General features: G+C 40.7%; 1 protein-coding gene and 1 long non-coding RNA gene across 2 annotated transcripts in view; one reads left to right on the forward strand and one right to left on the reverse strand.

Moving 5' to 3' along the window:
* Positions 1 to 13729, reverse strand: part of LOC111955542 (uncharacterized) — a 73896-nt gene that overhangs the window by 6615 nt on the left and 53552 nt on the right. The gene's annotated exons all lie outside the window — the stretch shown is intronic.
* LOC139023369 (uncharacterized) lies at positions 12756 to 13188 on the forward strand. Its single transcript, XR_011474503.1, has 2 exons — positions 12756 to 12871; positions 12999 to 13188. It is a non-coding gene; the product is annotated as an uncharacterized lncRNA (long non-coding RNA).

The following is a 13729-nucleotide window of genomic DNA, read 5'->3' on the forward strand; positions in this document are numbered from 1 at the left end:
ACACAAATCCCACACCAAAAACCAGTATACGGTATAATTTTCCTTGTCTGACAAGTAGTATACGGGCGGCATTTAGCCAAGTGGTTAGAGCGTTGGGCCAGTAACCGAAAGGTTGCTAGATCGAATCCCCGAGCTGACAGGGTAAAAATCTGCCGTTCTGCCCCTGAACAAGGCAGTTAACCCACTGTTCCTAGGCCGTCATTGTAAATAAGAATTTGTTCTTAACTGACTTGCTTAGTTAAAAAAATAGAAGAAATAAATATAGAGCTGCGACTCGCACTATTGTTTATTCATACTTTTATTAATTTATTCATCCCAGTATTTGGTCATAGTTATTTTCCCCGTTCAGAGAAATTTGTCATTGTAGTTATTAGGTTTATGTCCCATCATACATCCTGATATGACCAGATTCTGACCACTAGATGGTGCTGTCTATGGAAAAGTTATGACAGCAATCCATGCGTTGGTTTTGTTTACCTGCCCATTGTTTCAAAACGCTACCTTTTTTGCATTTGTGGCACAAATCTAATATCAGTCAATCAGTCAACCTATATTCTAATTTTTACGCTTCATTTACAAATCATCCTGAATTATTTGGATATGAAGGGCAAAAATTTGAATACCGGAACGGAAACCAATACGTCCTTTAGGATTTTTGGTGAACTATCCCTTTAACATTGAGAGGGGAGGATCCTTCACACTTTTCAAAACCTAATAGCAGAAACAGCACCATCTAGTAGTCAGAACCTGGTAATATCAGAATGTACTAACAACTCCAACGACTAATTTATTTAAACGTCACCAAATTCACTGGGAATACATTATAGTATGAAGAAACAATACTCAGAGCTACAACTCCATACTACTTGTCAAACAGAAAACTGATACTGTATACTGGTTGTTGGGGTGGGATTGGCACGGAGTGTGGGGGGGGGGGGGGTATGTGGGTGGCATTGACAATTGTTTTTATTCCTCATGTTTTACTCATTTTTAGGAAGAAGTTTGGTCAAAATAGGATGTTAGGTACTATATTTATTGAATATTATAGGAATCCTATAAATTAAAATGGCCAATTTGGGTGCAATCAATTAGTGTAATTTCTCAGAGATCAAATGTAATTTAAACAAAATAATGTAGCAGGAATGCTAATCTTATCTGTTTCTAACTACAGAAGAGATTTCAGAACAATCTGAGATGGTGGGTGTGATGTTTGCGGAATTGACACGAAACGACCCACAAGCATTCACAATAAATCAACATTACACAAAAGGTGCACAAAACATGACATCCTTGTACACATATAATATACATAGGTAAATGCGACTGGTGTTCATATCATTGGAAAAGGTTTCTTACTCTAAAAACAAATAACACTACTGTTAGAGTAGTGTTTTCTCATAGGTTATGACTACACAGAGAGCAAAACTGGTTGCAATGACTTTGAAAATACGTTTTGTCAGCATCGTTTTAGCAACCAGAAAAATGTCTAACCAGATGACAACCAAAATATGACGTCTTTCCCGTGATGTCATGAAAAAAGACCTCTGTATCTGGTTGTTAGAAACCAGTTGATTGTAATCTGGTTTTATGGCTTACATGTATTAAAAGTTATTGTGGAAGGTACTACACTGCATACAGACCCCGAGTTTCCTTGTAGGCCTATTTGGCGGGGAAACTGAAGGTGTAGCCCATTGCCTGATTCTGTTTTTTATTAAAAAGAATGTGAAACAATTTTGTGTCTATTTGCTGCTTTTCATTAAATCATGTAGCTGTTCTTTAGGTTATGGCCTAAAATAAATGTGTTCATATGGGCAGAATATTTTTTTTGTTTGTTGCATAGGCTACCAAATTTATGAAAATAAACAATTAATGCGAAAACATTCCGACCTGGTAAAAGGCCAACATTTGGTTGTTTCATTTAAAAAAATACAACATCAAACTGAAATATAATATTCTTATTACTCACATGTCCACAACTCATATTTAAGAATGAACTGTTTAATTTAATTGACTGTTTCTGAATGTGAATGCCTTCCTGGAATAATTACAGACCATAACCCATTGTCCTTCATGTATAAGCTTAAACCTCCTATGCCAATAACAAAGACATGGTGATTCAACACAATGTTACTTGGAGATAAGGAGTTTACTTCATATCTCAACACACAGATAGACATGTTTTTGGAAATAAATGTAGATAATGAAGTACGCCCAACTGTCTGGGAAGCTCTTAAAGAATTTATGAGGTTGTATCATGTCTTATTCTTCACATAAGAAAAAGAAGACCAATACAGAATTAGAAATACTAGAACATTCTAAATCCACAACTTAGAATGAAAACATAGTTTAGATAGAAATATTGACACCCTTCAACAGCTGAACACTTTCAATCTTGAATAGAACATAATAAACACCCCCTCTGCAGAGACAGCTGCCCTGAAATCCAAACAACATTATGCTGAGCAAGATAAAAGTGCAGGGAAAATGCTTGCTTGGCAAATTAAGAAAGAGGAGGAATGTACCATCCACAAAATTAAAACGCCAGATGCTAGCATAACAATGGATTTGTCTCCCTAATCTGAGGGTTCTATGGTGTTGAACGCTGAGCTGTAGTCAATGAATAGCATTCTCACATAAGTGTTCCTTTTGTCCAGAGGGGAAAGGGCAGTGTGGAGTGCAATAGAAATTGCATCGTCTGTGGATCTGTTTGGGCGGTATGCAAATTGGAGTGGGTCTAGGGTTTCTGGGATAATGGTGTTGATGTGAGCCATTACCAACCTTTCAAAGCACTTCATGGCTACGGACGTGAGTGCTACAGGTCGGTAGTCATTTAGGCAGGTTGCCTTGGTGTTCTTGGGCACAGGGACTATGGTGGTCTGCTTGAAACATGTTGGTATTACAGACTTAATCAGGGACATGATGAAAATGTCAGTGAAGACACCTGCCAGTTGGTCAGCACATGCCCGGAGCACACGTCCTGGTAATCCGTCTGGCCACGCAGCCTTGTGTATGTTGACCTGTTTAAAGGTCTTACTCACGTCGGCTACGGAAAGTGTGATCACACAGTCATCCAGAACAGCTGATGCTCTCATGCATGCCTTAGTGTTGCTTGTCTCGAAGCGAGCATAGAAGTGATTTAGCTCGTCTGGTAGGCTCGTGTCACTGGGCAGCTCTCGGCTGTGCTTCCCTTTGTAGTCTGTAATAGTTTGCAAGCCCTGCCACATAAAACAAGCATCAGAGCCGGTGTAGTATGATTCAATCTTAGCCCTGTATTGACGCTTTGCTTGTTTGATGGTTCGTCGCAGGGCATAGCAGGATTTCTTGTAAGCTTCCGGGTTAGAGTCCCGCACCTTTAGCTCAGTGCGAATGTTGCCTGTAATCCATGGCTTCTGGTTGGGGAATGTACATTCAGTCTCTGTGGGGACGACGTCCTCAATGCACTTATTGATAAAGCCAGTGACTGATGTGGTGTACTGCTCAATGCCATCGGAAGAATCCCGGAACATGTTCCAGTCTGTGATAGCAAAACAGTCCTGTAATTTAGCATCTGCTACATCTGACCACTTTTTTTATAGACCGAGTCACTGGTGCTTCCTGCTTTAATTTTAGGTTGTAAGCAGGAATCAGGATGATAGAGTTATGGTCGGATTTACCAAATGGAGGGCGAGGGAGAGCTTTGTTCGCATCTCGGTGTGTGGAGTAAAGGTGATCTAGAATTTTTTCCCCTCTGGTTGCACATTTAACATGTTGATAGAAATTTGGTATAACTGATTTAAGTTTCCCTGCATGAAAGTCTCCGGCCACTAGGAGTGCCGCCTCTGGGTGAGTGGTTTCCTGTTTGCTTATTTCCTTATACAGCTGACTGAGTGCGGTCTTAGTGCCAGCATCTGTCTGTGGTGGTAAATAAACAGCCACGAAAAGTATAGCTGAAAACTCTCTAGTCAAGTAGTGTGGCCTGCAATTTATCACAATATACTCTACTTCAGGCGAGCAAAATCTAGAGACTTTCTTAGATTTCGTGTACCAGCTGTTTACAAATATGCACAGATGCACAGGTGCAGCGTGTATCCCGCTAGCTGAATATCCATGTCGTCATTCAGCCACGATTCCGTGAAACATAGGATATTACAGTTTTTGATGTCCCGTTGGTAGGATATTCGTGATCGTACCATGTCTAATTTATTGTCCAATGATTGCACATTGGCGAGTAGTATTGACGGTAATGGCAGCTTTCCCTGTCGCCTTCTCCGGGTCCTGACCAGGCACCCGGCTCTTTGTCCTCTGTACCTGCGTCGCTTCCTCTTGCAAATAACCGGATGTCGGCCCTGTGGAGTGTTTGGAGAATGTTTTATGCGTCGCCCTTGTTGTAGATTTTGTTTGGTCTAATCCGAGGTGAGTGATCGCTGTCCTGATATCCAGAAGCTATTTTTTGCCGACAGATACGGTTGCAGAAACATTATGTACAAAATAAGTTACAAATAACGCGAAAAAAACCCACATAATCTCACAATTGGTTGGGCACCGGTAAAAACTGCTGCCATTTCTTCCGCCGCCATTTTAAACAACATTTAAGCACGCACCACTTTTATGTTTTTTTATTTTTCAGAATTTTTTGAAACAAGTAAATTTTTTCATTTCACTTCACCAATTTGGACTTTTTTGTGCATGTCCATTGCATGAAATCCAAATAAAAATCTATTTAAATTACAGGTTGTAATGCAACAAAATAGGAAAAACGACAAGGGAGATGAATACTCTTGCAAGGCACTGTATTACCTCGACTAACCGGTCACCCCGCACATTGACTCTGTACCGGTACCCCCTGTATATAGCCTCGCTCCTGTTATTTTATTGATGCTCCTTTAATTATTTGTTATTTAAAAAATAATAATTTACATTCAGTTTATTTTAGTAAATACTTTTTTCCCCCTAAAACGGCATTGTTGGTTAAAGGCTTGTAAGTAAGCATTTCACTGTAAGGTCTACTACACCTGTTGTATTCGGCTCATGTGACAAATAACATTTGATTTGAAATCCCATTGTGCTCTCTACTCTGAATATCTGGAAACAACTGTCAGCATTTTACAATATCTGCACGTTCTCTTTTAAGCCCCATTTGTAACATCCATCTATTTATACCCTCCAAGCTTGACCAGGCTATTGTTTGTGGCGGGAGAGAAAGTGGTATGTTTCAAAAATGTATTTTTTGATGGGACCTTTGCCAGTTTGAACGATCTTGTAGCTAAATGTAATTGGCCTCAATCAAATCTTTTCCGCTATTTCCAAGCTCAAAATTTGGTTCGTTCTCAGTTTTTTACCTTTCCTCAATCACCTCCTGACACACTATTAGCAGGAATCCTGTCGCTCCCGCAGATTTGGGGAGGTCTGATCTCGGGCCTATACAATGTTATGCTCTCCTCTGAAACCTATCCCATCAACAAAATAAAGACTGACTCGGGAAGAGAACTTGAATTGACGATGACTGGTGGGAAGAGGCCCTTCTTCGGGTTCACTCCACATCTTCCTTAACTCGGTTACATTTGAATTCAGTTCAAAGTTTTCTGTATTTCATTTTTTATACATTTGCAAAAATTTCGAAAAACACATTTTCACTTTGGCATTATGGGGTATTGTGTGTGTATATGGGTCAAAATCAATTTTGAAATCAGGCGGTAACAAAATGTGGAGTAAGTCTAAATACATTTCCTACCTGCCAATGTGACTGACTGATTTCAATGTGACGTAATTAACCTCTGAACAGAAGTCAGAGTGTAAGATTGTGACTATGCCTCTTGATAGAGTGTCCATAATAGCTTTGTGTGATTAAGGAGAAGTAGAATGATTCGTTAAGTTTCTGGGATATTTTTGTATAGAGTTTACATTGACATTTTAGTAATTTAGCAGACTCTCTTATCCTTTTTCGCACTGGTTCCCGATGGGAATCGAACACACAACCCTGGCATTGCAAGCACGATGCTGTACCAACTGAGCCACACGGGACACCGTTAGAGTTACAGTGAAAGTAGAGAAAAAGGTTATTGCATACTAGGGTGTGTGTGGTTTTGGGGAACTGTCCGTTAGAAAGCTTGTGACTGGAAACCACAGGGATGCTCCATGGCCTAACAGCAGGATGATAAGAGGAAGTGGCGCCAACAGCGGTTGAGATTGTCACAACTCCTGGGTCATGGTTTGCAGATGAACCTGTCTTAATAAGGGTCAGTGGAAAGTGCTGTGTCATGTTAGTGGAAAACTACTGAAGTATACTGTATCACTGTATAGGCGGGGGGAGCTTGGATATAAGAGTGCTGCGCCACTCGAAAGGCACGTATTCAGCTGTTGCATCTTTTGGTATTAAACAATTTAACTTCACTCTGAGTTGACTCGTGGTAAACAAGTTCATTGCATATTGAATAAAACGTATCACTATGAATGACGAGTTACATAGTACTCTATATAATCTGAGTGATAAATCACCTGGTAATCTACATACCTTAAGTGGCTAGTCACCTGGTACTCCATTATACTCTGAGTGACTAATCAACTTGTACTGGAGATTCTTCATTAATCTTGCGTTTATGTCCAGGACTAGGGTTAATCAGTGTCTGGGAAACCGCCACTATAGAGCCTTAATGGCTAGTCACCTGGTCCTATATACCCTGAGTGACTACAGTAGTTACATGTTACTATATACACTGATTGATTAGTCATCTGGTATTCTATATAGTCGAAGTGACTATTCACCTACTACTCTACATACTCAGCATGACTAGTCACCTGGGCCTGGTTTTCCCCTCATATTTTCCCTTAAGGTTTCCTTAACTTTAAGTCAGTTGCACAAAACATTCGAAGGTGAATTTCCCCCTTAAATTAAGTGAAAGGTTAAGGGTGGCCATAACATCCCTTATCTGCTTCATTTAGTATGGATATCAATGTAAACAGCATTTGTGAAGGTGAATGTGTCATTCACCCTATTCCAATGAAACTACTGAAAGAGCTGCTTCCTGTGCTTGGCCCTCCTATGTTGAACATAATAAATGGCTCCCTATCCACCGGATGTGTACCAAACCCACTAAAAAAGTGGCAGAAATAAAGCCTCTCTTGAAAAAGCCAAACCTTGAACCAGAAAATATAAAAACTAAAATCGGCCTATATCGAATCTCCCATTTCTCTCAAAACTGTTAGAAAAGCTGTTGCGCAGCAACTCACTGCCTTCCTGAAGACAAACAATGTAAACAAAATGCTTCAGTCTGGTTTTAGACCACATCAGCGCACCGAGACTGCACTTGTGAAGGTTGTAAATGACTTTTTAATGGTGTCAGACCGAGGCTCTTTATCTATCCTCATGCTCCTAGACCTTAGTGCTGCTTTTGATACCATCGATCATCACATTCTTTTGGAGATTGGAAACCCAAACTGGTCTACACGGACAAGTTCTGGCCTGGTTTAGATCTTATCTGTCGGAAAGATATCAGTTTAAGTAGATGGTTTGTCCTCTGACAAATCAACTGTAAATTTCGGTGTTCCTCAAGGCTCCGTTTTAGGACCACTATTGTTTTGCCTATATATTTTACCTCTTGGTGATGTCCTTCAGAAACATAATGTTAACTTTCACTGCTATGCGGACGACACACAGCTATACATTTCAATGAAACATGGTGAAGCCCCAAAATTGCCCTCCCTGGAAGCCTGTGTTTCAAACATAAGGAAGTGGATGGCGGCAAATGTTCTAACTTTAAACTCAGACAAAACAGAGATGCTAGTTCTAGGTCCCAAGAAACAAAGAGATCTTCTGTTGAATCTTGATGGTTGTACAGTCATCTCAAATAAAACTGTGAAGGACCTCGGCGTTAGTCTGGACCCTGATCTTTCTTTTGACGAACATATCAAGACTGTTTCGAGGACAGCTTTTTTCCATCTACGTAACATTGCAAAAATCTGAAACTTTCTGTCCAAAAATTTAGAAAAAATAATCCATGCTTTTGTCACTTCTAGGTTAGACTACTGCAATGCTCTACTTTATGGCTACCCAGATAAAGCACTAAATGAACTTCGGTTAGTGCTAAACACGGCTGCTAGAATCTTGACTATAACCCCAAAATTTGATCATATTACTCCAGTGCTAGCCTCTCTACACTGGCTTCCTGTTAAGGCTAGGGCTGATTTCAAGGTTTTACTGCTAGCCTACGAAGCATTACATGGGCTTGCTATTACCCATCTTTCTGATTTGGTCCTGCCGTACATACGTACAAGTACGCTACGGTCACAAGACGCAGGCCTCCTTACTGTCCTTAGAATTTCTAAGCAAACAGCTGGAGGCAGGGCTTTCTCCTATAGAGCTCAATTTTTATGGAATGGTCTGCCTATCCATGTGAGAAACACAGACTCGTTCTCAACCTATAAGTCTTTATTGAAGACTCATCTCTTCAGTAGGTCATATGATTGAGTGTAGTCTGGCCCAGGAGTGTGAAGGTGAACGGAAAGGCACTGGAGCAACGAACCGCCCTTGCTGTCTCTGCCTGGCCGGCTCCCCTCTCTCCACTGGGATTCTCTGCCTCAAACCCTATTATGGGGGCTGAGTCACTGGCTTACTAGTGCTCTTCCATGCCGGGCCTAGGAGGGGTGTGTCACTTGAGTGGGTTGAGTCACTGACGTGATCTTCCTGTCTGGTTTTGCGCCCCCTCAGGCTTGTGCGGTGGAGGAGATCTTTGTGTACTATACTCAGCCTTGTATCAGGGTAGTTAGTTGGTGGTCTGTTTATCTCCCTCTAGTGGTGCGGGGGCTGTGCTTTGGCAAAGTGGGGTAGGGTTATATCCTGCCTGTTTGGCCCTGTCTGGGGGTATCGTCGGACGGGGCCAGTGTCTCAAACCCTCCTGTCTCAGCCTCCAGTATTTATACTGCAATAGTTTGTGTCAGGGGGCTAGGGTCAGTCTGTTTTATCTGCAGTATTTCTCCTGTCTTATCCAGTGTCCTGTGTGAATTTAAGTACTCTCTTTGAAGTATTTCTCCTGTGTGAATTTAAGTTCTCTCTCAAGACAGCAGGTGTGGTAGAGATACTCTGAATGATCGACTATGAAAAGCCAACTGACATTTACTCCTGAGATGCTGAACTGTTGCACCCTCTACAACCACTGTGATTACATGAACATTTGAACATCTTGGCCATGTTCTGTTATAATCTCCACCCAGCCCAGCCTGGTTCCTCTCAAGGTTTCTTCCAAGGTTCCTGCCTTTCTAGGGAGTTTTTCCTAGCAACCGTGCTTCCACACCGGCATTGCTTGCTGTTTGAGGTTTTAGGCTAATGTAAGAAGGGCTTTATAAATACATTGATTCATCTGCTCGGGTTACAAAAGGAAAACATCAACCAGCTAGCTATTTAGCTAAACGATGGAAGGTGCACAATCCATGGCACAATCCTCTGCAAGAAACATGTTTTTTATCTTCTGAAGCAATTTGGTTATCCTGTCTTGATTGTAGAAGTTTTATTTGGCTATCTCACAAAATTAAAGGGATCTCTTTGATGAGACGTTTAGTAAGTGAATCAGGCCGTCTCCATGGTAACCAGATACTCTTTCTGGTTACCACTATGCCTTTACCTAAGGAAATATTTGAGGGGCTCTAGGCTACGCATTTAAACAATTCCCTTAGGTAAGGGAATATTATTCCTCAACTTTTAAGATGTTTTATGCAACCGGGCTCTGGTATTTATATCATCTGATTGACTATTCACCTACTACCAGTGTTGTGTTCGAGACCAGCTAAAGCGAGACCGGAGCAAATTGAGTCCAAGTCAAGACCGAGGAGGGGGACAAGGGGACTGAGACACACAGTCAAGACCGAGACCAGAAAAATGCAAATCCAATTCAAGACCATGATAAGAGCTCAAAATGTCCAGTATTTTTGTGTTCATATTTCAAAAGAACATATGGATTCTTTAGACATTCAGAATAGTGAAAAAATGCTGAGGGAAAATAGAGCCACTGTACAAATTATTACTAACCCAAACACAGTAGGAGCAATGGGCCTTCTACACCTTCAGAGAAAGGCTCAGGATTTATAAAATAATTATAATTATATTTTTTCATATTATGTTCTGATTTAATCTCTTCAGTTTTTGTTGGAAAGGAACGAATTAAAAAAAAAATCTAATTAGGATTTTTCTTTGCTGGTCTCTGGGGAGATAAAATCTAGCTATTTAAGTCAGCCATTAGCTAGGCCATCAGATGCTAGATAGAAGGCAAAGGTTAAGTTTCAAATGATCAACTGGTGAGTGTAACTGAGAATTTTTTATTGCAGATCACCTGCTGTTAGCCATCTCTTTGAAAATAACTTGTGTGTGAAACATTGTTGCATTTAAACTTTAGGTCACTGGTTACTTTGTGTAAAATGTTTTATTTTGCAATGGGAAGTAATAGTTGTACATTTCGATTGGGAAATGCTTAGCCTATTGGTTGTGTTTTTGTATTCTTATGATTGGGACCTACTGGCTTATTATGTGAATGTGAATGGACTGCTTATCCTTTAACATCATGCAGTGCGTGACTGTGGTCTTTCCATCAGCCCTATGCAGTGGTGTCTGGAGAAGTGAGTAAACTCAAAATTTGAGTTTACTCAGCGAAGAAAAGGCACCCTGTTTGAAAAATCCCGTTTTTTTTCACTCTCAAAATCACACTTGTGTCCACCCAGGCCCACCCATGCCTACGCCTCTGATGCAAACAGCTCATGATGACCGAATTGGCTATCACAAATAGCCTACTAACCAACACTTTGGACCAAACTTTTTCAATAGCTGGTTTGCATACCCATTGTTACCTTAATTAGCATTTACTGGTAGACAGCGTAAGTTGAAAAGTATTTCCTACCCTACCGGCTACCGAAGTCATTATTCTGTGAGCTGCTCCATGTCAAAACCAGTTGAGCTGAGCATTCTTGCTGCCTGCAAATTATATTCCGCTGAAACTTGGCTGTGTGTGCGGCACCCATGTCAATACATTTCACGTGCTTTGCAATTGTGTAGGCTACTTTATGGATGATTTCAGGGTGATCTGACATGGTTAAAAATCTGTCGTTCAGGGGCAGAACGACAGATTTTTAACCTTGTCAGCTCGGGGGATCCAATCTTGCAACCTTACAGGTAACTAGTCCAATGCTCTAACACCTGATTACATTGCACTCCACGAGGAGCCTGCCTGTTAGCGAATGCAGTAAGCTAAGGTAAGTTGCTAGCTAGCATTAAACTTATCTTATAAAAAACAATCAATCAATGACTGTCATTGCTCCAATGTGTACTTAACCATAAACATCAATGCCTTTCTTAAAATCAATACACAAGTATATATTTTTAAACCTGCATATTTAGCTAAAAGAAATCCAGGTTAGCAGGCAATATTAACCAGGTGAAATTGTGTCATTTCTCTTGCGTTCATTGCACGCAGAGTCAGGGTATATGCAACAGTTTGGGCCGCCCGGCTCTTTGCGAACTAATTTGCCAGAATTTTACGTAATTATGACAACATTGAAGGTTGTGTAACAACGTAACAGGAATATTTAGACTCATGGATGCCACCCGTTAGATAAAATACGGAACGGAATAAACGTTTTGTTTTCGAGGTGATAGTTTCCGGATTAGTCAAAGGTATATGGTTTAGAGAGAAATAGTCGACGCGTTATWATTCCTGTAATAACTTGCGGCTGAATTTGAAAGGGGTTCCTTCGTTATTTTACCGTTCATGTCTTCCATAGARAATGTCTTGATCTACTTCAAATAAGGTCTGTGTTTCGTGCAGGCTTAAACCGCCTCGACGTTTTGATAMCCGTGTAAATCTCACTAGGATAAGGTAACGTTTGTCAACATATTTTCATAARTCCRCYCTACAWWWWYWTTTATCTTCGCTTATATTTAGCCAATATTGATCAGAGTTACCTTGTCCTATGGATATCTACAGTTATAAAATTGGCACGGTGATGTAAGCCTACACGAAACACAGACCTTATTTTAAGTGAATCTAAAAATATCCTATGGAATAAATGAAGGAACCCCTTTTCAGATTTTGCTAGAAGGTGTCATGGGAATTATGACTCGCACTTTGGTTGTCAATTCTTACCATGCCCATTATTAAAATAGGATTTCCTGCATATAGAAATTTAAAGTTTTTGTTTTCAACATTCATCACAGGTAACTTAAACTCTATTTTTATTCAAACAGTTGAGAGTATTTGTCTCCTAAGCAGACTCTTCAGTATCATTGTCACTTCAGAGCTATGTGCGTGTGTGTGTATTTATGTATTATATCAAGTTAAAATAAAAGTGTTCATTGTTCATTCAGTATTGTTGCAATTGTCATTATTACAAAAATGTGTGTGTGTGTATTATATATATTAAAATTTTATTTTATTAAATAAATCGGCCGATTAATCGGTATCGGCTTTTTTTGTTCTCCAATAATCGGTATCGGCATTGAAAAATCATAATCGGTCGACCTCTAGTACTAACCTGTCACACACTGAAGGGCAAAAGGTTAGCCACACTGAAGGCCTATAGGTTCACCACTGTACTAACCTGTCATACTGAAGGCCTATAGGTTCACCACTGTACTAACCTGTCACATACTGAAGGCCTATAGGTTAGCCACTGTACTAACCTGTCACATACTGAAGGCCTATAGGTTCACCACTGCTTACTAACCTGTCACACACTGAAGGCCTATAGGTTCACACTGTACTAACCTGTCACAAACTGAAGGCCTATAGGTTCACCACTGTACTAACCTGTCACATACTGAAGGCCTATAGTTCACCACTGTACTAACCTGTCACATACTGAAGGCCTATAGGTTCACCACTGTACTAACCTGTCACATACTGAAGGCCTATAGGTTCACCCACTGTACTAACCTGTCACATACTGAAGGGCCTATAGGTTCACCACTGTACTAACCTGTCACCATACTGAAGGCCTATAGGTTCACCACTGTACTAACCTGTCACATACGAAGCCTATAGGTTCACCACTGTACTAACCTGTCACATACTGAAGGCCTATAGGTTCACCACTGTACTAACCTGTCACACACTGAAGGCCTATAGGTTCACCACTGTACTAACCTGTCACATACTGAAGGCCTACAGGTTCACCACTGTACTAACCTGTCACACACTGAAGGCCTATAGGTTCACCACTGTACTAACCTGTCACATACTGAAGACCTATAGGTTCACCACTGTACTAACCTGTCACATACTGAAGGCCTATAGGTTCACCACTGTACTAACCTGTCACATACTGAAGGCCTATAGGTTCACCACTGTACTAACCTGTCCACATACTGAAGACCTATAGTCACCACTTACTAACCTGTCACATACTGAAGGCCTATAGGTTCACCACTGTACTAACCTGTCACCAATACTGAAGGCCTATAGGTTCACCACTGTACTAACCTGTCACATACTGAAGGCCTATAGGTTCACCACTGTACTAACCTGTCACACACTGAAGGCCTATAGGTTCACCACTGACTAACCGTCACATACTGATAGAGCGCCTTACATGTTCACCACTGTACTAACCTGTCACCAACTGAAGGCCTATAGGTTCACCACTGTACTAACCTGTCACATACTGAAGACCTATAGGTTCACCACTGTACTAACCTGTCACATACTGAAGCCTATAGGTTCACCACTGTACTAACCTGTCACATACGCTGAAGCCTATAGGTTCACCACTGTAC

The sequence above is a fragment of the Salvelinus sp. IW2-2015 genome, linkage group LG31, assembly GCF_002910315.2.
Source record: "Salvelinus sp. IW2-2015 linkage group LG31, ASM291031v2, whole genome shotgun sequence".
Taxonomy (NCBI): Eukaryota; Metazoa; Chordata; class Actinopteri; order Salmoniformes; family Salmonidae; genus Salvelinus; species Salvelinus sp. IW2-2015.